At 43.9% G+C, this 25,216-nt stretch overlaps 1 protein-coding gene across 3 annotated transcripts in view; it reads right to left on the bottom strand.

Annotated features, from left to right (window-relative positions):
• CASZ1 (castor zinc finger 1) overlaps positions 1-25,216 on the bottom strand; it is a 1,374,833-nt gene that overhangs the window by 287,574 nt on the left and 1,062,043 nt on the right. For all 3 annotated transcript variants that reach the window (XM_069609955.1, XM_069609956.1, XM_069609957.1), the window contains one exon: positions 4,231-4,281. The gene's annotated coding sequence lies outside the window, so the exon portion shown is untranslated. The remainder of the gene's footprint in view (positions 1-4,230; positions 4,282-25,216) is intronic.

The raw sequence follows: 25,216 nt of genomic DNA, 5'->3' as shown, positions 1-25,216 counted from the left end.
GTGAATGTTGAGACTCGTGAGCACAAACAAAATGAATACACGACTCGTGAGCACCTGAAAGGAAGTCCCATTTCACCTCCAGGATGAGGTTTTATTACCCTAAGGATCATAAGAACTACATAGGACATTGGGTATTCTGTCAAACAGCTGGAGAGTGTTGCCACATGACCTGGAGTATGGATGAGCATATCAAGAATGCAGGTGACCTGAGGGGAGTGACGAAGTTATGGATTCCGAAGAAACCAAAGTGTGGAGAAAAGATGAAGAAGATTGAGGATGTGGTTGAAGACTCGACCAGAGGGGGGAAATGTAGAGAGGCAGATGCACACGTCATCTCTAGTGCCCGCCCTCTCACCTCCGTCATACTGGAAGAGCAGCAAGAGAACACTGTGTGACACACCAGGTATTGTTCCAATATCGCCGGTAAGATAGCTCAGCAGGTTGAGCGCTCGCTGCTGCGATCTGAGCGTGATCTGCAGGTCGCAGGTTTGAATCCCGGCAAGGCCAACTCAGCCTTTCATCCTTCCGAGGTCGATAAATGAGTACCAATTTTGCTTGGGTGATATTGTATGTAAATATGTGCTCTGTAAAGCGCTTTGGATTAAGGCGCTATATAAATAACACATCATTATCATTATCTCATCGAAGATACGAGAGACGTTAAGCACTCAGACAAGCGTATCGAATGTACCCTTGCACTGAATTGGTGGAAAGATGTCTGCATACACCATTGGACATAGAAGAGCTATAAGTGAAATCAGATCAGAGTAAAGTGGCATCATGTAGAGAAGACATGAGGACGCACTGAAACAATATGAAAATACTTAAATAATGAAAATGTAACTGAAATAATAAGAGAAACATGTATGCAAATATGAAGAAATCATATACACTAAGAAGATAAGTAAGAAGAGAATCAGTTCATGTACATAAGCAGAAACACAAGGTAGATGAGACACATAGGAGCTTGCTGCAGGAGAAAATGTAATGCGAGAAAAGCACCCATGATGAAAAGATGGATGTCGTAGACTCTGTATAAATAATAAGCAAGAAGCCTAGAAGAAAGAGACCAGAGCTGCAGAGCTGACAGGCGCTGGAATACAGCTTTGTGCGAAGAACAAAGAATATCTGTTTGGCTTGGGATGAAGGATGCCCCATCAAGGGGTAACTGCAAGGCATAAGGGGGTCAAAGAGGATAAGCTACATACGCACAACATATTTCTCTTAAATTGAGTAAAGGAATGTACTTTCGCAGATGGCAAGCATTGAACAATTAAAGATGCAAAACGCATATACATCATGGAGCAACCAGGTCTCCAGAGGATAAGAGGAGTAATAGTACTGAGCATAATTGAATTAAAAAGCACTAATGAAAAGGTTAAATTTGACAAAATTGTGGTCTCCTCACATGTGGTGCAAAACTTGAAAACAAGGCCTATTCATTAAGCTCTAACTGAAGATAGTGATGCACCTACACTCCCTTAAAGGTCCCAAGGAAGAGGACAGTCAGCAAGGTCAACTACAGAGAAGAGGCCTTGGCTTAGGGCTTAACTGATGGGCGATAGTAGGCTAATTGGCAAAGTGGGCAGTGGTGTGACGTTGTTCCCCGCACCTCGGTTTCGTTTTGCTTACATGCTGCTAACAAGTCAAATCTCCAAGGCTGGGCGAGAATGCCAAACAATCATGAGGGCCTATGTAGCAGTCTACCATAAATTGTTGCAGAAGCCAATCCACTGATGTTATTCAGCTATTAATCTGTATTAAACGTATTTAGAGGTAGTTCAAGGCGTGCTTACTAGGTAAGGAGCAGCCAATTATGACACTAACACCTAAACAAAGTATAGGTATATATGTTCCCTTAACCAAACACTCATTTCAATAGGTTTTTACCGTTTGCCACTTAGGATGATATCATAGCTGATGTTCATCGAGGTATAACGCCTTTGTGTAAGTGTAATCGAAATGTAGATGAGAGTGTATGAGCTGCAATCTGTTTGTTCACCAGGTTTTCCCACTTTATTTGAGCTGATAATAAAGTAGTATTTTGCCATATTCTTTGAGCCTGTCCGGTTATCTGGGTCTGCAGTTGTTTATTGGTAATTACATCTGGCACTTGGAACACTGCAGGTGCTACTGCACAGAGCCACGGCTCCCAGGCAGGAGATGTCTAAAATATCTCCCGCTTGTGTCTCTTCTGTCTAAGGGGCTAACAATGATCTGTAGTCCACTGCATGCTCAAGTGTAGCGTTGAAAAACGGTTTATGAGGAATGTGGAAGAGTGATGTTAGGAGGCAGACTCTCACCAATAGTGCTCTTTTGCCCCCTACATTGCCGTTCCATAAGATATGATGATAACTCAAGAAAACCCTTAGCCACAAAAGCAGGCCTGATGCTGTTTACTTTGCCAACTGCTTCCAAACAGAGAAAATTACTGACCGGCTCTTCTAGCCCTACTCAGCCATGACCATATTTAACGTTCCATGGCAAAGACTCTGGAGACACCAGCAGGAAGAATCGTAATTCAAGAATGATTGAATTTGAGGTTTTAAAAACATATCAGAAAACAGTTTTATAACCAAATCTAAATAAACCACTTTATTCCAGTGCAAAGGGTGAAGTGTGTATTTGTGCTGTCCAGAAAATAATCAGTCGCGTAGCTACAATGTTCAAGCAAACTCCAAAAACCTGTCTCTTTATGTCATGCATGGAACAGTGGTAGTTATTCGTCGAAGGGATGAATGCATGTGTACACTTGTATACTTGCTTTGTGAGAAAATTACCACTAGATTGGAAGGGAGTTAGCTATTGTGCAAGCTCGGTACAAGGCAGGGTGGTCGGATCTAATGGCACCAAAAAACACTAGGTGGGGGCTAGGACTTGATTCTTCCTTATCAAATGCTTTTCATCTTACTGCCAGAACACAGAAGCATTGTGAAGGAGGTTTTTCCAGGACAGTTCCCACTCACCATTTCAGCCAGGCAGAAACAAAGGTTTGGGACTTGGCATGCCATAAGACCCCACTCCTTGGAACATTGTTTCCACTAGCTGCCAAACATGGATGGTCAAATGAGCAATAGACTTACAATATTTAGAAGTCAGTTGGGCTTGAAATAATACCACTTTTAATTCTTGAGTTACCAAAGCATAATGTTTACAGAAGAGGAAGCACCCACACTATTATCTCTGATAGCAGAAACAGAGAAGCCTTGATCCAATTTAATAACAATCTCAACAATATACCTGGAAAGCTTTATTAAAAGGGAGGTCACCTTAACATTGCCTACAGTTACCCTCAAAAAGTACTATAAAACTGAGAAAATGGCAGGGGGTCTAAGAATAATATCAGAACACACACTATGTAATGAAATGTGAGATTATGTGAGAAAAGGGGGTTTGTGGTGTTAAGCAAATGTAACTTTCTTTGATTTTATTATCAATTAAAGAACACTCTAAATCAATTAGACTTCACTAAGAAATATTAGACATCCAAGCATAGCAGCCAACACAATATGATGCAAACAATTGAATTAATCCTTTGAAGAACTGAATTTACAAAGTGAAGCATATTGTGCAGAAATTTCAAATAAGAAAGTAAGTCTATTCAAAAGTGGTTCCAATGATCACCTCAGGGAGTTGTCTATAATTGGATGGGTTAATATCCCAAGGGCAGCACAGAACAATTCAAAAGTTAAAACAGATTATCACCCAGAAGGTTTAATTAAACAACTACTATCTTTAATACCACATGTGTACATTTTTCAGGAAGTCAACCTGTATAAAGGTCAGAAGGGGGGAGAAGAAAAGGAATACACCTGGATAGGAAGTCACAGAGTCAGGTATTCAGGACGGTTTGTGATCAATAAATCACCCAAAACGTTGAAACAACAATTGGTAAATACACAAAACAAAGGACTGCCTCACGGGCCTACAAAAGCGACCACATTATTTTACTGAAGAGCAGATTTCTTAAAGTTTATATGCATGATCAAAAGTGTTATTTAAGGAAATCATGACAAAGGAAGTTGTACATGGTGGCCCTATGAACGGGGATAACATGTTGCAATTTAAAAAACAAAATTTGTTCCACAAATAACAAATAGATATGTGGATATATTTTAAAGCATGGTATTATGAGAATTTAAGGTATTGCCCTACTGTAAAAAAAAATGACAAGCTATAATAACAATTATTTTTTCATCATTGTAGAAATTGGCTGGTGTTCATACTCACAGAGTGAAGCCAGAAGGTGGCGATGGGTCCATTTTGAGTATTTCCATAGAACTGTATGAAAAAGTAATTTTACAAATGGTTAAAAGCAAGAATTTATATATTCCAGTAGATCATAACCCTAAATTGGAATGCAAATGAATTGTGGAAGAATTATCAATAGAAGGAGTCCACAATGTATGGGTTAATGAAATAACTCTGAGAGCTTTATTTCAAGAGAATACAGTTATACCAGCATGTTGTACATTTCCACGTGTGCATACAGGTAGACATAATGCACCAATGCTATTCATTGCAGCGGGGTCTGATTACATTTTCACCCTAGGCGACATACGTGAATCACTTCCTTCAGACATCCTTGCAACATGTACTAAGGTATTGAAAAGTTATGCATGATTTATTTTAAAAATTAAGGAATGTTAAAATTGATGAAAATCCGGAATTGCATTTGCTTACAGCTGATTTCAAATCATTGTACTGTATTAAAGGTGCTAATTCAGCACCAGATAGGGGGCACTCCTACCACATATGAGAGTAAGCAAGGGGGGAAGGGCACCTTCCAGGGGGAAAAATCACGGGTGCACAAACTGCAGTCAAACCATGAACGAAGGTCTAGTGGGGGTAAGGGGGGGTAAGGATGCACTGGGTGTACCATCAGCCCAGAGAGCCCTTTATACGTCAGAACAAAATATAGAAAACATCCCAGATAAACACACTTGCCGGGGAAACCTGCTCTGAACACTTTATCAACACACCACTCGACAGAGAGGAGGGAGGAGGAAACACTGGGTGATGTAATAGCAGGTAATTGAAACAAGGGTCTAACTGTTTATGGTGCGCTCAACTTTCTCAAATCATGTCTGAATGCAGCATAAACTGCACTTGAGGTTCCCCTTGGTGCCTCAAAAGAAATGTATAAAGCAGTAATGTTGTATAGTTAGGTTGCGCACAACAGATTAATCAATCATAGTTTCCAATACCCTTGTGGTAGGGTTCCTATCTCGTAACAAATCCAAAAAGAAAATATCCAATATGTGAATGGTGATTTTTTATTCAAGTACAGCCGACACGTGTTTCGACCATCAGGTCGTTTTCAAGGCTGTTTGTGACAAGAATATTGATAGTTCAAATATCCAAAGTGATAGAAAATAATTTTTACATGTTGTCAAGAGATGAGTTGTACCCATCAGATTGAAGTTGTGGCACAAGTATTAATACAAGTGCAATATTACATAGTAGTTAGATACACATTATCCCAAAAAATACATAGGTTATTAAAATCGGGTGTACATACCCCTAATCAGGCGGGCACAGTCATAGGGGGAAAGGAGCATGAGCGGCGAAACAAAGCATGGAGTTATTTAACACATAGTAACTAATCAGTCTTACATAGTAATGTTCATAATCATTGTGTTTATGGGTGACATGAGACTCACTTTTAGTACATGCAAAGTTTGCTTTTCATGCCATTGGATTAGTCATTGGTGAGGATTGGGAAAAGAGCTCTTTTACTCCATGCTTTGTTTTTCCGCTCATTCTCCTTTCCCCCTATGACTGTGCCCGCCTGATTATGGGTATGTACACCCGATTTTAATAACCTATGTATTTTTGGGATAATGCGTATCTAACTACTATGTAATATTGCACTTGTATTGATACTTGTGCCACAACTTCAATCTGATGGGTACAACTCATCTCTTGACAACATGTAAAAAATATTTTCTATCACTTTGGATGTTTGAACTATCACTATTTTTGTCACAAACAGCCTTGAAAATGACCTGATGGTCGAAACACGTGTCGGCTGAACTTGAATTAAAAATCACCATTCACATATTGGATATTTTTTTTTGGGATTTGTTATGAGATAGGAACCCTACCTCAAGAGTATTGGATACTATGATTGATTAATCGGTTGTGCGCAACCTAACTATACAACATTACTACTTGATGTAATAGCAGGGCAGCAAGTAAATCCTGCGGGCACTCAAGGGTCAAGAGGGAGTGGATCTATGCCATAGATCTGTTCGCATGGCTACGAGTGCCTATTGGTAGGTGGTTATGGGTATGGGAAGCTGAAGGGAGTAGCGTTCCTGGGGGGACCAATCAAGCAGTACGTTTCCATGTCCATTGGAGGTGGCTAGTCTTCAGAGTATCCAACATGAGGTTTGCGAAGGCAAACATTTGGCAGGTACTGTGTGAAGGTCTCCCTTTCCACCAGAAGCAGGGTGTCTCGTGTACCTTTCACAATGGTGCTGACCAATGGCAGTATAATAAAGTTCTGTTGGTCAGCACAAATGTTATTTTACTAACTGCAAACTGTTCCTGGGAGGGTGAGAATGGATGAGGTGCCAGATGGGCAGGCGATGAGTTGGGATGCGGTTGATCATTTAGCTACAATCACGCTCTACTAACATACATCAGCTCTAAGTATATGACATTGCCTAACTCATGAGTGCCCTGGGAACAACGGAGAAATGTGAAAGTTTCAACTATAACTGTGTCTAGTTTCTTGACTATTGTATTGTTAGTATAAAACTAATGTTTGTTCTATGCCCAGATGTCAGCTCTCATCAATCAGTTCCATTCCACTGTTCTGTTTGATTTGTGCTCTCGCATCTGTAATAAACAGTGTTGCTTCTTGCCCGGTGTGCGCTACTTTTTTTATTACGGTTTTTATATGGTGGGATCGGGCCTCTGAATACAATACTCTAAAATAATGCATGCTGAGGGATTGCAAGCTGTTGAAAAACTGATACTGGCACATATACCAAAAGGGGTCAGTCTGATTTTTTTGATTAAATTGACACATTTGATTATATTCATAATTTTTTTAATTCAAAAGATTGTTTGTTTTACAGAGAATGGGAACAGAGATGGGGTCTAAATTGCCCCCCCATTCCAAGATTTAAATGGGTGTATTAGATCAAATATATATTCTTAATAAAAATCAATGACGACCGCACAGTAGTATGGCAGCAGTACACTGACAATGGTTTTGATTTTTGGCAGGGGTAGGACATAGTAACTAGAGTTTGGTATTAAATTGCAAGAACTACCTCATACCATACAATGGACCAGAAATAGGAGAACCAACTGTCCTCTTCCCGGATACCTCCATCACTATATTGCAAAGGAAACGGAGGATTGACGTGTACAATAAACCAATAGTATTCTATAAACTATAAACCTATAAACTTTCATCCACAGGGAATGTACAGTCACTTTCATATTCCCATCTCAGGATAAAGAAAATAGGTTCACCCAATGAAATTGATGAGAATCAAGTGAAGATGACAACAAAATCCAAGCCTAGAGTGATACAGACAAGAGATCATTACTAGGCCATTGGAAAAAAGGAATATATACTTGAGGAAACAACCCTTGCAAACAAGAGTCCAAAAGCAACAACATTAATACATACAAAACATAACTCTTTCTTACCGTCTTTCGAATAAAGTGGCAAATATCATGAAAAGGCACTAGATATTTTTGCAGGAAGGTACATACATTTCTACGTTATTTGAGCAGGGCCTATGATGCTATATACTAAAAAGGGAAACATTGGGAATATTATTACTCAAGCAAAACGCTTCAATGAGCATTTACAAAAATTGCTTTTGGAGAGATCCAAAGCTGATACAGCCACACGTCTGAATTGTAACAACTAGAATAAAATCACTGCTGGATCCAGAGTCAGGGCCCGCGCTAGAAGGAGAGAAATCAGATTAGGCCGTTATGCTACTCGTAACTCAGGTGGAGTCATCTATCTGACAAAGTGCCCTTGTGGAAAGGAACATGTGGGCCGGATGGCCAGAGCTTTCAAAAGGGGATGGCAAGATAACAAATCAAAAATATGTACAAAAGATAACAGTTCCGCACTGGAAAGACATTTCAAGGAACATCAACACCAGATAACACAAATCCACTTGCAGGTACCACCACACATCAATAGCCCAGAGTGGTCAACTTTGAGAAAAGGTTGGTACAAAGAGCTGAATGCCCAAGTGGATACAGTGCCCTCAGAGGGCCTTAACAAGCATCTCAATCTCAGTTGTTTTCTGTGTCATGAGACATTGGACTAATTATGACAGGATGAATGTGTAGAAAAGGTTGCCCAGGAATCCTGCCTTTAAGGATGGGTAGAGGGTGGGAGAACATCTGAGGATCCAGGAGTTTAAACTGTCCCCCCAAACGTGCTGGACCCTACCCCAAAATAGAGATTAATGTGATCATTCTGCTTTTGGTGAAATATTGTATCAACTAAATTGAATTCATGATGAAGTAATAATTAGGACATAATAACAAAAAGACTGTTCCACGAATCAAGATTTGTAGGCAACGTTAACCAGTGGAGAGTGTCTGACCAATCTGGTGGGCGTGCAATATGGGCGGAATCCAAAAGTAATCACAGTCCAGCCCCATATACAATTACCCCAATCCCGTGCTCCTCACCAAGTCCTGAGGACCGCTCCAACCCCCCAACTGCTCGGCTTACCTCTCTATGGTATTGCCTACATCTCTGCCCTTCTCCGTTGCATAACGGCTGCCACAGAAATAGTAAAATTACTTTCTCCCCTTTCTGTTTTCCATGGTAGCCATCTTTGTTTGTAGTTTCTTTAGTGAAATTGTGCAGGTAAAATACCTGCAGGGCCCACTTTCCTGAAACAATATCTGAATGCTATTCTCACCTTAGAGAGTATCCCGGTGTGTGAATAGCGATCGCCTCCATGTTCCGGGGGGCATACAGGGGAGATAAAAGCTCCAATCCCCTGCTGAGGGACTTGTTTGGGCCTACCTTAGGCACAGGATGGCGACTCTGTACACCCCTGAACGCGGAGTTGAGTACTGCATTATCTGACAATTCTATAATAATAAGATTTACATTTTAAAATCGAACCTCATTTAAAATATTGACTTAAAGGTGTATTTCCACTACAAGAGGGTGGATTGAGAATTAACTATTAGCCTAAAAGAAACATTTCCATTTATCAAAGGAGACAATCTGCTGGCATTGGAAAACTAGTGTCCACAATGGATGTGCGAAAAAAGGCTTCTCTTTGTGGTAAATATGGGCCAACAGACAAAATCCTTATGTGGACGCTACAATTAGGATCAGCATACAATACAAAATGGTGGACTTCAGAGTTTATAACGAACATAAAGAAAACATTTCCGTGAATGGTAAACAGATACCATGTATGGATGCTGTTACAAAGGTACATCTATGCTTCTCAGGGATTGGATAAATGCTCGAAGGAATTATTTGAGCAACTGCAATGGGGATTGGTGGGATACTAGTATAACATAGTGCTTAATTATTTTTTCATTGTTTGTTATTTATTATTTCAGTTCATTGATGGTGCAAAATGTCTTCCACCATTGGGTGTCTGAGCATGAAATTAAAATCAGGAACTCTGCACAGGAGCAAACGTGTAGTACATGTGGGGTACATGTGGGGAAAAAACAGACACCCCGCTGTTAGTTGGAACAATTTTGTATTAAAAAAATGTATTGCTCCTTTAAAAACACACATATGATGACTTTGCCCCGACATACAAGTATTTGTCCCCGAAAGGAAAAAACCTGTGATAGATTTACCCCAACATGCAGTCTCGGGAGGATAGCTCAGCAGTAACGTGCTCGCCTTGGAAGCAAGAAGACACAGAGCAACACAGGTTCGATCCCCGTATCTGCGCTTACAAAACCTCTGGGTATGAAGTGCGTTATAAATAACCTATCATATCATATCATGCTGAAATGTACCCATCTAATGATACAGCTGTGTTGGCTTTGTCCCAACATGTAAGCAATTTCTCCTGTAAGAACGTCTCTGCAGCAACATGCCAGAATGTGCCTATGTAAGGCACACTTGGGAAGTCTTTGACCCAAGTACCAGCAGTTCCCTCTGTAAGAACATACCTACGGTGCCTTTTCCCCAAAATGCCAAAATGCTTCCCTGTAAAAACACAGCTGCGCTGGATTTACCCCATCATTGCACACATTTTCGCCTGTAAAGATAAGTCGTATTATGATCAGGTAAACATATGCAAATTAGGCCAGGCACACTATTATTACATTAAGCAAAGAAGTAGTAGATGGTGAAAACAAGTCTTTTTTTTAACCATTTTAAGGCTTAATGTGTGCAAACCCTAACCTGAACAACATGTTTCAGCATTCAAATGTATATGGACTCCTGTGTCAAACTATAGCGCGTTCTGAAATAGTGACCTGGCGACATAATAAAAAGACTCTGTCTGCTTACTGGACCAGTGTTCAACCCATACATGTTCTGAATTGCTCTCCCTCCCATGCCGGGCCTTATTGACTTCTACATGCATGTCCGGGGCCCCGGGCAGCTCCTACCTTGCCTAACTCGCTGTTTCACTGCCCACAGAATTCAATGGCAGCTGGGATTTTGCCAATACGTTCCATGGCTGGGAGCCTTCCACGTCCATGGCAGGGAAAGGGTGCGTATCATAATGTAAGGCTCTACAGATCTGCTTTCAGCGTCTAAAAACGAGGAACTTCAGATAACGGTGACATTCGCCTTCTGACATGGGGGAGCCACCTGTTAAGAACGAATTTTCTCGGGAAGAAGCAAACTTCTCTTTGTGGAGATACAAAGGCTGCTTTTTTGGTGAATGGTGGACGCTCCCGATGAAAGACGCCCGAAATGCATAGAGTGAAAACGCTGGAAAAGATAAGGACTTGTTTCCCTTGAAACGTTTTTCTTTATATAATTTGAACTCTAATTGCATCATGAAGAAATTATTTCTGGGTGATAAGCAAATTATTAATTCATTTAAAAAATGAATACATAAGGGAGATCGGATATTCAATGAAAAAACAGCAACAGTAAGAATCATAAAGTGTATGAAAAATGTCAAGACAGCACAATATAAGTGTTTAATATGTTAAAATAAATCTTTCAGAACAACTTTAATTCGTGTATTCAGAGCACCTGATAAGCAACGACTTCGATATTAGGGACACTTTAAATTAGCTGTATGCCTCACCCCCCACTTTATTTGTATTATATTTTCCCTTACTTTCTTTTCCTTATAGGACAGCTGATCTACTCTTGCTAGTATACTTCTAATGTGTTTCTAGTTAATTGCCTATTGCATATGCTTCTGCGTTGTTTGTATATGTTATGAAATCAACAAAACAGATTTCCCCCAAAAAATATTAAGCAGAATTGTATATTAATGGAAATAAACCCAGCCACATAGCTTGAGGTCCATGTCTAATGCCAAGTTGAAGAGCTACCACTTTGAAAAACATGAGGCCCCATTAACAGAGTTCTGCACACATGCTGGGCCAGGCTTTGCACAATATATTCAAACAATATAGTCAAATAAAACCTCCGTTCCTGCCGCACGCTTTACATGCTGCCGGTATTGACACCCGCTGAAGGTGCCCGCATAGCCACACTGACAGCAGTAGCACAGGTCTAAGGGAGTGCACATTGCAATGGTGGTGTGGACCTTCTGTAGAGGGTGCAGTCTGTAATTGCACTTACCCATGAAGGCCACATTTCTCCCTTGCGGCGTCACCAGGCCTGACTGTATGTGTGTCTGCTTTTGAATCTAAAGCTTGAACATGGGCAATGGGACTCCCTCTTTGGCATTGGACATGCCCTCATGCAAATGAGGAAGGACTCGTCCAGAATGTATGACAGCATGGGTAGGGGGCCTACATTTGGTTTTACAGAAGGGACCTTGCGATAGAACCAGAGGTTAGTCATCCAGGCCATGCCCCTTGACCTTGACAGAATCTCCATTGGTGGTGATTAACCTGGTTCTATGTGAGCTTTACCTTCTGAATGGTCCGACATCCTATTGGCCATGAACCTCCTGCTTGATTCCACCCTTTGAACTGACAGATTTCCCTTTCATCAAGAGCCTCCCGGTCCTAGGCAAGTTCTGCCCTCGGACGACATCAGATGTTCCATTAGTAAGGCCCCTGGCATACTGTCCAAGCCCACCCTCTAACCCAGTCAGACATCCTACTGGTAATGACTGCCCCATAGGTTTTACCTTCCGATAATATCAGATATCCTATTACAATGGGCAATGGTACTCCCTCGTTGGCATAGGACATGCCCCCAAGCAAACGAGGAAGCACTTGTCAAGAATGTGGGACAGCATGGGTAGGGGGCCTACATTTGGTTTTACAGAAGGGACCTTGCGATAGAACCAGAGGTTAACGATCCAGGCCATCCCCCCTGACCTTGACAGAATCTCCATTGGTGGTGATGAACCTGGTTCTATGAAGGCTTTACCTTCTGACTGGTCAGACATCCTATTGGTCATGTACCTCCTGCTCCTAACTTGATTCCACCCTTTGAACTGACAGATTCCCCTCTGGTGAAGAGACTCCTGGTTTTAGGCAAGTTCTACTCTCGGACGTCATCAGATGGCACATAGCATACTGTCCAAGCCCACCCTCTAACCAAGTCAGACATCCTACTAGTAATGACTGCCTCACACGTTTCACCGTCTGATAATATCAGACATCCCATTACTGCCACTAGCACCCACCACACCCCCTTCTATTCAGACTCTGCTATCTGACCTGGTCAGATGTCCTGTTAGTGGTGATTCACCAGTGGTATCTATTCATGCTCTGCCTTCTAGCTCTTTAGATGTTCCACCGACGATGAAATCCCTGTTCCTACAGAGGCTACAACTTATGAACCTAAACCTCATCAGCCATTCCATTGTTGACGACCTCATAGCTTTTTAAGTAGCTCTGCGTCTGACCCCAACAGACACCCAAATTGTGAAGAATATCCTAGTCCTTCAGAGGTTTCTCATTCTAACACCGTAAGATGTCCCATTGGTGACAAGTCTCCTGGTCCTATCCATGCCATGCCCAGTGAACTTCCCATTGATCATGACATTCCTGACTCCACAGAGTGTCACTCTAAGCCAGACATCCCATTGGTGACCAGACCCTGGTCCAATTGGGGCTCTGCGCCCTGACCTTGCAAGAAGCCCCATCGGCAATGAGCTCCTAGTTCTAGGGGAAGCTCTCTTCGGAGCCAGTGAGTTTCCTCGTTCCTGATGGGGATAATGCTTCATTCATGGTTATTGGTTCCTTTGTCCCTATAGTGACGGACACTTTCATCAAATTCACACTACTCCTACTCCTGCCCCAGCATGATGTTCCGATTGGTGAGGATGCTTCTGTTGCTGTCCAAGCTTGGTCCTCTGATCCTTCCGTTTCCTCTTGTTAAATATAAATCCTTGATCCTTTCCAGCCTCCTAGCCCCCTCCTTTCTGACCCATCAGACTTTTTGAATCTGGAAGAGTTTTGACTTTCAGCGAATATGTGCAAACTAAAATCTAAAGGAAAGTTATGGGGAAATGACAGTGAAATGCATGATGAGGAAATAGGATTAGTCGTTATTGCATTAGGGCCGCCCAGCCCACAGCCCGGCTCCATCTCTCCCCCATAAACGTCCATGCCAGGGGTACTGCTAATCAAATCTCCCCTACAATCATCTTCCCTTTAAACTCGATTATGTGCAATTTCTAGAGCCTATCAGACATTTTAATTACTAAATTACAACATTGTCCAAAAGCTGAAGTGAAACCAAAAAAATCCACAGCTTCTGTTTCAGGGAAAGAAAAGGCAGCAAACCTGAACATTAGCGGACTGCGAAGAACACCGCCCCCTTACCATTCCATACCTCCCTCTCCCCCAAACCTAAGCCTTCATACCCACTACCCTGCACCCCTACTGTTCCCTGGATCACTCAGAAGATCGAGCACGAAGCATTATGGGTCCAGATCTTTGGAATGACAACCTCCTTTCCGATTTGTCGATAGAAGTTTAAAACTCATTTTTGGCTTAACCTGTGAAGTTAAAATGTCATTACACTTGAAAGTTCAATGTTTCTTTGCATTGTTGAATCATTTTGATATGGGGATTTTTTTTGTAAAAATTGTTAATTTTTTAATGTTTTTGTCTTGATGCAGATTGTATGATTTTATGGTTGTGTACAAAGTCATTTTATTGACAGTGGGCTCGAGTCATGGAATTATTTGCGTGGAAAATATGGAACTTGTGGGTCAAACTGCATGTGCGAATCATGGAACCGACTGTGTGGGATATTCCTGGGACTTGCATGTATTTCGAGGTGGCTCGGCACGCCCCTGTGAGAGGTCGAGTGGCTTGCGCAAGACACCACACAAATTGTGGGCGAGGCATGCACAGAGGTTGCAGTAGGGGGCGGAATTCAACAAATGGGGAGGAACATGCGAAAAAGGGGGCGTTACGAGGGACGGCCCGCAGGACACCCATCGCATGCCCACTATTGCGTGGCACGAGACGTATTCATGGATTCGACTGCGCATCCTCTCTGCAGGGAAATGGTCACACACAGTCCTTCATACTATCAGCCACCGGAAGACAGGCATATAGGCACTTGCGCATGGATTTCCTGTGCAAAGGTAAGATTGCAAGTCCGATTATGGCGTCTGTGCACGCGCAGTTGGGTTTCCGATCGGACTCAGGTGTGCGCGTAAGCATCGTATCAGGGGGGCAGGAGCGGTTTGCAAGGGTTCACAACTACATTTACAAGCAAATGTTGACTTTTACAATATGTGGCACACATGTTGAAGGGGTGCTGGGAATAGTTACGGGGGACCCCGCGCACCCCCTGGGGTGCTGGACTGCTCGTGGTGGTTCGCAGGTGGTTTTTCCACGGTGCACGGCATCGCGCACAATGATTGCGCAAAGGTCTGTTTCCATGGCTGATATGGCTCTGCCTTTTGGCGTGATATGGGTGTTCCTCATACAGCCTACGCATGTGGGGGGTTTGCACGGGTGATTCCATGAATACGTGTGGCACGCAGGTTTCATTCTGCATGACGGGCCGCGCATGGTCGTGCAGCATTTTCGGGGACAATGAGCCCTTTTCCATAATCGGGCCCTGTATGTATACTTATAACTAAAAAATTGTTTATATTTGGTAAAACGTGGCTTCTTCTTGTGAAACGGTGCACTATGATGACACCGGCAACACATTGTATTTAAAAAATCTCTTAATAAATGAACAGTCTTCGTTCCCATCCATCTGTTCTCTAACTCTCGCCCTGCTTTCTTTTTTCCTGCGCTCCATCTTTCCCCACTCCTGCGCCTTTCTCCGCCTCTTTCTCTTCGCGCAGCTACTTTCCAGCTCCCCCTTTCGCCCCACCATCGCCTTGCCCTGCACGATGTCTCCCGCTGACGTGTTGATGCTTCTCGTGCCCGCAGGTTTCAGAGTTTGACGAAGTGGCTCTGCCCGCCGTCTCGTGATGTTAGCCAGACCCGAGCCAAGGTGCTGCTGCTCCTCGCATCTTCCCCAAAGGGGCCTTCTCGTCCCGAGCTTGCCCTCTGCAGTTAGCAAGGGTGCCACTCCTACGAGGCACCCCCTAACCCGCTCCCCCTAATAAGTTGCAAGGCAGGCACTGAAACTAGAGGGAGTTGTGTGTGGGGGTGGCGGGGGCTTTAGGTGGTGTTGCATAGTGCCACTCCTGGGAGCATGGTAGCTCCCAGGATGTTGTCATGGGTCACGTGGCTGTAACCACGTGACCAAAATAATAAAAGTACCGAGCCGCTTCCGGCTCGGCAGTCACACCATGCATTGACTCTGGTGTGGTTCTTTGCGTGCGCCTGCCTGGCGCAACACTGCGTGGTGTAGGCCCACGGACCGGGCCCACCACGAGGCCGGTGCCCTTGCTGGGCAACGCCGACCTCCACCCTATGCGGGCCATGTGATCATGGCAATTCGGGACGACCCCGGCCTGGGTGGCCCCAGAGCCGGGGCCGTCGTGGGGTGATCCCCACGGCATTGTCCGCGGCTGAATTGCCGCACTGCAGGGCCCGTCGGGTGATCCCGACATGTATCTTGGGCTGCCCGGGGAGCAGCCCCCCTAACAATGGCGACGAAGGAGTCGGGCCCCGCGTGCCCCAAAGAACACATGCGGACGCGGGCCCATCTCCAACTGGGCCCGCAATGGAGGATGGCTGGCGAGCTGCCCGCCCGTCCCCCGCGGGAGACAGATCAGGTCGGCAGTGGGTGAAAGTATCGATGCTGTAAAAGATATTCAAGCAGATGCTACCATAGAGGAAACTAAGAGATGGATGGAGGGTGCAGGGAGATTGGATGACGATGGGTGTTGGGTAGACAATATTGAAAGGAAATGGTTACTCCCTGACGCCTACATTACAATGATGGTTATTATGGCTCATGGTCCGACACATGTTTGTGCACGAAAATTGACAAAAATGCTACACAGAGTATGGGCCAATGATAAGATTTTCAAAACTGCGTTGCGTTTTTGTCCAAAACTGCATGGTTTGCTTGCAGCACGATGTAGGAAAAGGTACCTCGACTCCTAGAGGAAGTTTCACTCCACCTTCTGTCCCGTTTGAGGTTATTCACTTTGATTTTATTGAAATGGAACGTTGTAACAATCTTAAATATGTATTGGTTGTTATTTTTGCCTTTAGTAAGTGGGTTGAGGCCTTCCCGATTAGAGATGCAACGGCCCTAACCACGGCAAAAACTCTGTTGAAAGAGTTTTTTTCTAGGTTCGGGCTGCCGAGAGTCATCTGGTCAGATAATGGGCCACACTTTATTGCCACTGTAATCCTACAAATTTGCAAAGGATTACAGATTGACAAGTGGTTCCAATCAGCTAGACATGCCCAAAGTGGCGGATTAGTGGAAAGGCACAACGGCATTATAAAGAACAAACTCGCTAAGACGTGTGCTGGCACCAAGCTAAAATGGCCGGACGCCTTACCGATCGTGTTGCTGTCGATGAGAACAACCCCTCAAACTAAGACTGGGCTCTCTCCCTTTGAGGTGGTAATGGGGAGACCTGCTAATATTTGGGGTATGCCAAAAAGTCGCTCATTACGGGACATAGAAAATGTGCGTCTTTCAGATTACTGTAACCAGTTGACTAAAAATCTGTTTTCAATTTATCACCAGGTGCGAGAGGCATTACCTGTGCGCTACGAGGGTCCTGGTCACAGTCTATGACCGGGGGACTGGATCCTCACGAAGGTTTTTGAGAGGTCGTCTTGCCTTGCACCTCGGTGGAGGGGTCCCTACCAAGTCCTGCTAGTCACCCAGACTGCTGTGTGGGTAGCGGGTTGTAAGAACTGGATCCATGCGACGCACACCAAACGGATCCCGCAGCCCGTGCCATACGACACAGAAGACACAGAATCCCTTCCCACTGCTGTAACTAGCGTGCCTGAAACAGCAACAACCAACAAGGGAGAATCGGAGACCGCTTCAGAATCCGCAAGGCCGGACAAAACGGCCATCTTGTCTCCGCACTCCACAACAGTGGAACTTCCGGATCAATCCTTTTCTGATCCCATTTTGCCACTTCCAGGAGGAAGTGACGACACTTTGTCCTCACCAGAAACTGCAAAATATAATTTGCGCCCAAGGAAGTAAACGTACAGCATGGTCTGACTGTGCGATTGAGAAAATCATTTGAGGGCTTGCCTTTTGGCCCGACTGTACGGGAAGATTCTGTTGGCTAAGGGTTGTGGGAAAGACATTAAGAAGACGCGCGACTGGTGTCACCAGCAAACGAACAATTGGTGTTTTTTCGGTTGAAGACGACAATGCCTGCACCCGCCACCTCTCGTACCGAACTTTTAGATAAACATTTGACTAGCAGAGACAATGATCAAGCATGTAAGGGGACCCCCAAAGTGTATTGTTGCCTTTTTGTGATAATTACTGGATTTTTAGTAACTGTTGGGTTTGGGTTATGGTATCTGGAGGAAGCATATCCGTTAGAGGACTTTTTACCTATTTAAAATGTATCTGTCATTCCCACTCCTTTCGTGCAATTGCATACTTTGTCGCCTGGAGATTCTTTGCATAGACGGAACTATCAGAATAATACTCTTTTGTTAATAATGAATGCCACTCATGCAATTTTTAATAAGACCAATTGCTGGATCTGCTCACATCTACCGCAACATGGAGATAAGGGGCTAGGTTGGTATATTTATCCCTTACCTTTGACAACTGCCTGTTACGCTTCTCTTAGAGCACTATTTTTTGGTCGATGGAATGACGGCATCTCACGGAACTTTGATGGTACAAATTTTAATAGTTTTGAAAAGAATGTTTTGATGCCCCTGGGATGCTCGCTTTTTGCAAATAGAAGTAAGCCAAACATTGCTTCTGTTAGGCCCTCTGATAGATTGTCTCGTCCCTTTCAGTCTTTAATCTCTTTCAAAATGGCTCCTATAGGCAATAAGGATGCCACACCTCCAACTTATTCTGTTAATCAGAGCCCCGATTCAGTATCCTTCTGCATACAGAGGAATGGAACACGGTCAATGGGTAATTTTAGAAAGTGCGCCAACGTTGTGAATTTTACTAGTGAAAACAGACCTCTGTACGTAGGCGAACCTGTCTATTTTGTTTGCGGTAATGTGGCATTTCCATGATTGCCCAGGGATTGGCAAGGAACCTGTTATTTAGGGATTCTCTTACCTGGGGTATTTATTGCCAGTACTGTAGAAATTTCGAAGACTCGTCCACGACGAGGTGTGAAAGGGGACACTCCAGCGCAAACTCTAGGAGATATTATGAAATCTTTTGTGCCATTTTTTGGGCAAATTATGAATTCAGAAGATATCAGGGGACTAGCGAGAGTATTGGAGAGAACCATCAACCGGACCACTGACATACTCTATAATATGACGTTAGAGCAGAGAGCGATAAGATTAGTGGCTCTTCAGAACCGGATGGCATTAGATGTCATCCTGGCAGAGCGAGGATGAGTATGTAAATTAGTGGGGTCCGCTTGCTGCGTTTACGTACCAGACTCCTCTCTGACGATCTTTAGGGCTATCCAAAATCTACATGTTTTTAGTTCAGAAGTACATGTTCCTGAGGGAAACTGGGAACTTATTACATGGTTTTGGGACCTCCTACGGTCATGGGGATGGAAGTTGTTTTCGGCCCTGCTGATTATCTTGGGAAGTTTTTTGTTTCTTTGCTGTTGTATACAGTGTCTCTCTGGTATATGCTCAGTATTAGGGGGATGTTGCGTGCAAGCAACAAGTGTATTAGGGCATAAAATATACGGCCAAGATAAGGTTTCTAAAGAGTATGTGTTAAAAGAAACTCTGGTGTCAGATCTAATGGCAATAGATATGTCAGACAATGATTCAGGGTGTATGGACGATGACGTATGGAGTTACTTGCAAGAAGATCAGAAGTAGTGTTAGCACTTGGCATGGGCCAAAAGGAGGGTTTGCCAAACTGGATATTAAATTATGCCTCCTATTGTAACGATTGTACGTATATTGGCCTACGCCAAGTTGCTTAAAATTGTATGCGAATAACTCTACGGCAAGGTCTTGACCTTAGAAATTGATGTAAGCCGCCATCTTGAATCAAGCCTCCATTTTAGGTTAGAACCGCCATTTTGGGGTTTTGTACAAAGTCACCCTGTAATCTAAAATGGCCGTCTCGTGTGCTCTTGTTCTTGCCTTAACCTCTTCAACCTCTGTAGGAGAGTTAATGTCCAACCTGCCTTCAGGCTACATGTTAGGGTCATGTAGACCTTGTCCTATGTTGACCTCGGGAGCAGGGGATTACTTGAATCAGCAATGTTAAACTACAAGTATACAAGAACAGTAAAGCTATCCAAATACGATATGTGAAACATTTGTTTGATCTGTATTAAAACGATACGTAAAGAGTGTAATGTTAAATCAAGGAATAATGGAGTGTGTTAGTAAATGTATTCAAAAGTAAACCGCATGCACGAGATATGTAAATTAGGAAAGTGAACCTGGCACGACCCTAGCCCAATGTATTATTAACTTGTAAGAGGCTGGACATCATTTTTACAAATTGTATAAATGCGTTGATGTCCAGCTAGGAAATTCTGTTCACTGCTCATATTGAACCCTGCTGGTGGTCTCTGTGATGTATTGACGGCCAAATAGCTATTTGTGTACTTTGTTGAATACTGTTCAGTTTTGTAATAAAGATTCTGTGAATCTTTACAAGTCCGTGTCGGTGTATTTTCCTTTGCTTGGTGTAACACCCGTAATATTGTATTTTTTCTGATTCCACAGTAGAACCACTCACCCAGGTTAATAAAGTGGTGAACAATTAATAGAGTGGTTATAGGAGTAGTAGTGTGTATTGGCACAAGTTTTGGTTTGTTGTTATTAAAAAATGGAGTGGTGTTGCATAGTGCCCCTCCTGGGAGCATGGTAGCTCCCAGGATGTTGTCATGGGTCACGTGGCTGTACCGAGCCGCTTCCAGCTCGGCAGTCACACCATGCATTGACTCCGGTGTGGTTCTTTGCGTGCGCCTGCCTGGACCAAGGACCGGGCCCACCACGAGGCCGGCGCCCCTGCTGGGCAACGCCGACCTCCACCCTATGCGGGCCATGTGATCATGGCAATTTGGGATGACCCCGGCCTGGGTGGCCCCAGAGCCGGGGTCGTCGTGGGCTGGGTGCCCCCAGCTCTGTGTGGGCTCCAGTGACCTGGAGCGCCGTGGGGTGATCCCCACGGCATTGTCCGTGGCTGAATTGCCACACCGCAGGACCCGTCGGGGGATCCCGACATGTATCTGGGGCTGCCCGGTGATCCGGAGCAGCCCCACTAACAGGGGGTGGTTATTCCTCGCAAAAGAAACAGCAAAGAAGTCATAGGCCCTCATTACAACCTTGGCGGAGGACCATGGTGCTATTAGCACCATGCTCCATGCCGCTAAGGTTACGATTCCGCCATGGTTGATGGCGGAATTACCGCCCCATTACAAGGTGAGTGGGGCGGTAATTCCCCATTCACCAATGGCCCCTTCCCCATTCCCATTTTTGCCCCATAGGGCATAATGGGAATGGGGAAGGCGATAATTACGGCACCGTAAATTACATTTGCCGTAATTATCGCCAAGGTCCCTTAGCGGGTTGGTTTTTAACGCCTGCAAAAAGCAGGCGTTAAAGTCACCATCCCGCTAAGGGACCTTGTAATCAGGCGGTAAGCGTTTAACGGCACCGACACTCTTTACGGCGCCGTTAAACACTTACCGCCTGGGTTGTAATGAGGGCCATAGAGGGGCTAACCCCTACCTGGACCCCTAAACATTGAAAGACATCATATCTTATCCTTAATTGTTGCCTCACATAACTTAGAGATACACAATTTTAGATCTGGAATTTTTGAACGGGTTGTTTATAATGCGCTTAATATAGAGTGACCAGATTTTTTTAAAAAGAAACCGGGACGGGCCATCGAAATAGAAGTAGGACTAAGATAAACACACATACAGCTTTAGTCCTACTTCTATGTCGCTGGCATGTTGCGGGGGAAGTGGGTGCTAACATGCACACTGCTCTCATTGGAGGAGAGTGCCAGGGAGGGGAAGGGGAGAAAATGGGGGTGTGAAAAGCATTTCAGGCCCCCATTCGCGCAATAAGATTTGCGCCGGGACCCGATTTCGGGATTTCCAAATAGGGTCCCGGCAAAAAAAGGCGACCCTAGCCGATACCTCGGACAGGGTTTATAAAATAAAAAAACTCTGGGACCCCAGGACGTCGGGTGATTTCTCCAGACTGTCCCTGGAAAACCCAGACGTCGGTCACCCTAGCTTAATACCCAGAGGTTTCTAAGGGCGGAGCCGGGGATCGAACCTGTGTTGCTCGCGTTCTTGTGCTTCCAAGACAAGCGTGTTGTCCTTGAGCTATCCTAAAACAAATGATCACTTTATGGGAGTCATCCTAAGGGGGGATCCTATCACTGCTCAGGCCGCAACTACCCCTGGCCTACAAATACTTTCCAGGGTGGCCCTGCTGGTGCTCGGTCTGCACAGAAGATGAATTCCTTCAGCCTGGGACATTTTATGTTCCAGCTAGTTGCAACCGGACCTTTGGGGAATGCCGCTTCCACTCCTACCCTCAGAAAAAGGGATGACACATGGGACAAGAGGGGCGTCCCGCTATGACGGCTGCCACTCTAGCGCCCCCTGCATGGTTTGGGGCATCCGCTTAAAGGTTGTAATGTCCTTTTCAGGAACTGAGCAATAATTGAAACTTTAACAAAAAGAATGCATACGCCTTTTCAGGAAGTGGGCAATAACTGAAGATAATGCATGTCTTTTCATGAACTGGGCAATAACTAGAACTTTAACAAAAAGAAGAATGCATAAGCCTTTTCAGGAACTGGAGGAGTGTCGCGAGTGCGGCTTCGCCAACTATATTCAAGCGTTTATAGCTCAGGGGGTAGGCGCTACGTTGTATGTGTTCCTGTTATTTTATGTTATTTGCTCCTATATATAGCATGTCTTTCTGCCATTGAAATGGCCACTTGGCACTTTCGGTCCTCCAAGAGAGGAGGGCAGGTTTGTTTGTGGGCTAGCGGGAGGGGAGCAAGGTTGCTGGTGCTAAACTGGTGCCTGTGACTCAGATGAGAGCTACCGCCTTTGGTTCGGTAAAGCATCTATGCATCATGAAGTGTGTGGTGATGTGAGTGCTGTAGGGTGAGATGCCCGAGTGGGGAAGTCGCTTTATGCAAGAGGGTGTGCAGAGGCATCTTTCTGGCCTGTGTGAGGCGGTCGGCGTGTTGGTCAATATGTGGGGTGAAGGGCGGTGGTTTTGGCTGTGACTGGATATCTATCTATCTATCTATCTATCTATCTATCTATCTATCTATCTATCTATCTATCTATCTATCTATCTATCTATCTATCTATCTATCTATCTATCGCTATCTGTTTTGTATACTGCGCCACTTGCCCAAAGGCCTCAGGGTGCTCACAAGACAGACAAACAAAAAACTAAAAATGGACTACAATGGGTGGTGTGTCAGTTTTAGCAGGGGTCCTATAATTTTTAAACTATCCCTCTGTCAAACAGTATCGTTTTCAGTTTTTTTTTTATTGAGTTGTATTAGCACAGATCGTAATATCTAAAGGGAGTGAGTTCCAAATGGTTGGTGCCCAGGCATTAAAGCCATCACCACCAATCCTTTTTAAAGACCCACATGGCTGGTGTAACATCATGCTATTGTTTGAACGGAGGGTTCGCCCGAAAGGAACTCTTTTTTTATCCTCGACGAAAGATAAAGAGGGGCTTCACTCGAAAGACATTTGAACACCAGAACAGAACCCATACATTGGATTTGCTGCTCAACTGGGAGCCAATGCAGCTTCCAGCGAGATGCAAAAATCTCCGTTCTGTGCCACTTGGAGATTTTTTATATTGGCCTTAGAGGTGCCCATCAAAAGACTGTTGCAATAGTCCAGCTTCGCATTTAAGATAGCTGCAGCAATCAGAGCTCTATTGGCCTCAGATAGGTGTGGGCGGATCTGCCACAGTAGGTTTGTATAATAGGAGCAGGATGATTTAAGATATGAGGCATGCTTCTTGAAAGACAGATGTGGGTCAAAAAAGATTCCTAGTGTCTTGACCGTCTCTGAAACTATAATGGCATTTCCATTATCAAAGAAGCATTTATACTGGGGGGTGTAGAATTTTGTTGAGTGCTGATGACAAGCAACTCTGTCTTTGAATCATTCAGAGCCAGTGAGTTTACAGCCATCCATATCCGTATTGCTTCAATACTTTATTAACTCTGTCCACATCTTCGCTGTATACCCGAGTTAGTTTAAAGATTATCTCGGTGTCGTCAGCATAATTAGCAAACCGGACACCCAGAGAGACAAGCAGATCACAAAGGAGTTTAGAGTACACATTAAAATGCAATGGAGATAAACATGATCCCTGAGGGACACCACAAGTTAAAAGTGTTCTTAGCGAGAGGGTATTACCTTTGACCACTGTAGCCGACCGTGGTCCCAAAAATGACTTGAACCAATTTGCAGCCAGGGGGGTGCATTTCCCAACCTCAGTTTATTCAGCAACGTTGAGTGGTCAAGCAAGCCAAACGCTGAGGAGAGATCCAACAATAAGACTACAGCTGCACTACCTTCCTCAATAATACCTGTAATATTATATGATAGATCTAGGAGGGCAGTCTCCATCCTGTGATTCATACGAAAACCAGATTGTTCAGTGGCCAGAATATCATTTTGTTCCACAAAATGTTGCCAATGGGTACAAGCAATGTTATCAATCATCTTTAGTATGAATGGAACATTCGTAATGGGTCTATAGTTCCCTGGGACTTTTGGATAGAGGTTCTCTTTCTTAATCGGTGGGGTTAGCTATGCCTCCTTGATTTTTTCTGGAAAATAGGCCTCTTGAAAAGAGCGGTTAACAAAAGGTGTAACCCATGGAACAAGCATTTTAGCAAAATCCCTAAAGAGTTTACACAGAAAGATATCTCCCTTGCAAGGTGTAGGCTTCATACTATGTATTTTCTCCATTACCTCCTTTTCGGTAACGTCTTTAAATAAAAAGGACAACAAATTTGTATTAGTTATAGTATCAGAGGATATCAAAGGAGGGTTGACAGGTCGTAACAATTTAACCTGGTCCCGAATGCCATGTTGATGTTGAGCTGTTTTTTTTAATAAAGTCATCATGAATTTCGTTGACACCAATCATTGTCTTCAGGAGTGGATATCTTGACCGCCGTACCTTTTAATTCCTGCACCAAAGTAAACAGTTCTTTGGGTTTCGATTTTGCCTTTTATACTCTCATATTTAAGTTCTTTTCTTTGACTTTGAACACTTCTTCCTTAAAAGCCTGGCTGCCAACTTATAAATTGCAGCCGTCTCATCAGACAGATGTTCCCGCCAACTGTGTTCTGCCTTATGGTTTGCCCTTCTGGCATGCAGAACCTCTGCGGTAAATCACTGATTGAAACTGACCACTTTGTTCAGTTTTACTGATTTTTAGTGGGGCCAGAAAGTTAAAAGCTTGGTTTGTTGCTGTTCTAAAAGAGGATAAAAAGACATCAAGAGGAATATTGTCTTCCAAGGAAGGTAGTAGAGGTAATACTCGAGAAGCAAATGCCTCAAT

This window comes from Ambystoma mexicanum, chromosome 8 (assembly GCF_040938575.1).
Source record: "Ambystoma mexicanum isolate Mex_15411 chromosome 8, UKY_AmexF1_1, whole genome shotgun sequence".
Taxonomy (NCBI): domain Eukaryota; kingdom Metazoa; phylum Chordata; class Amphibia; order Caudata; family Ambystomatidae; genus Ambystoma; species Ambystoma mexicanum.
This window is presented reverse-complemented; position numbering and strand designations above follow the sequence as displayed.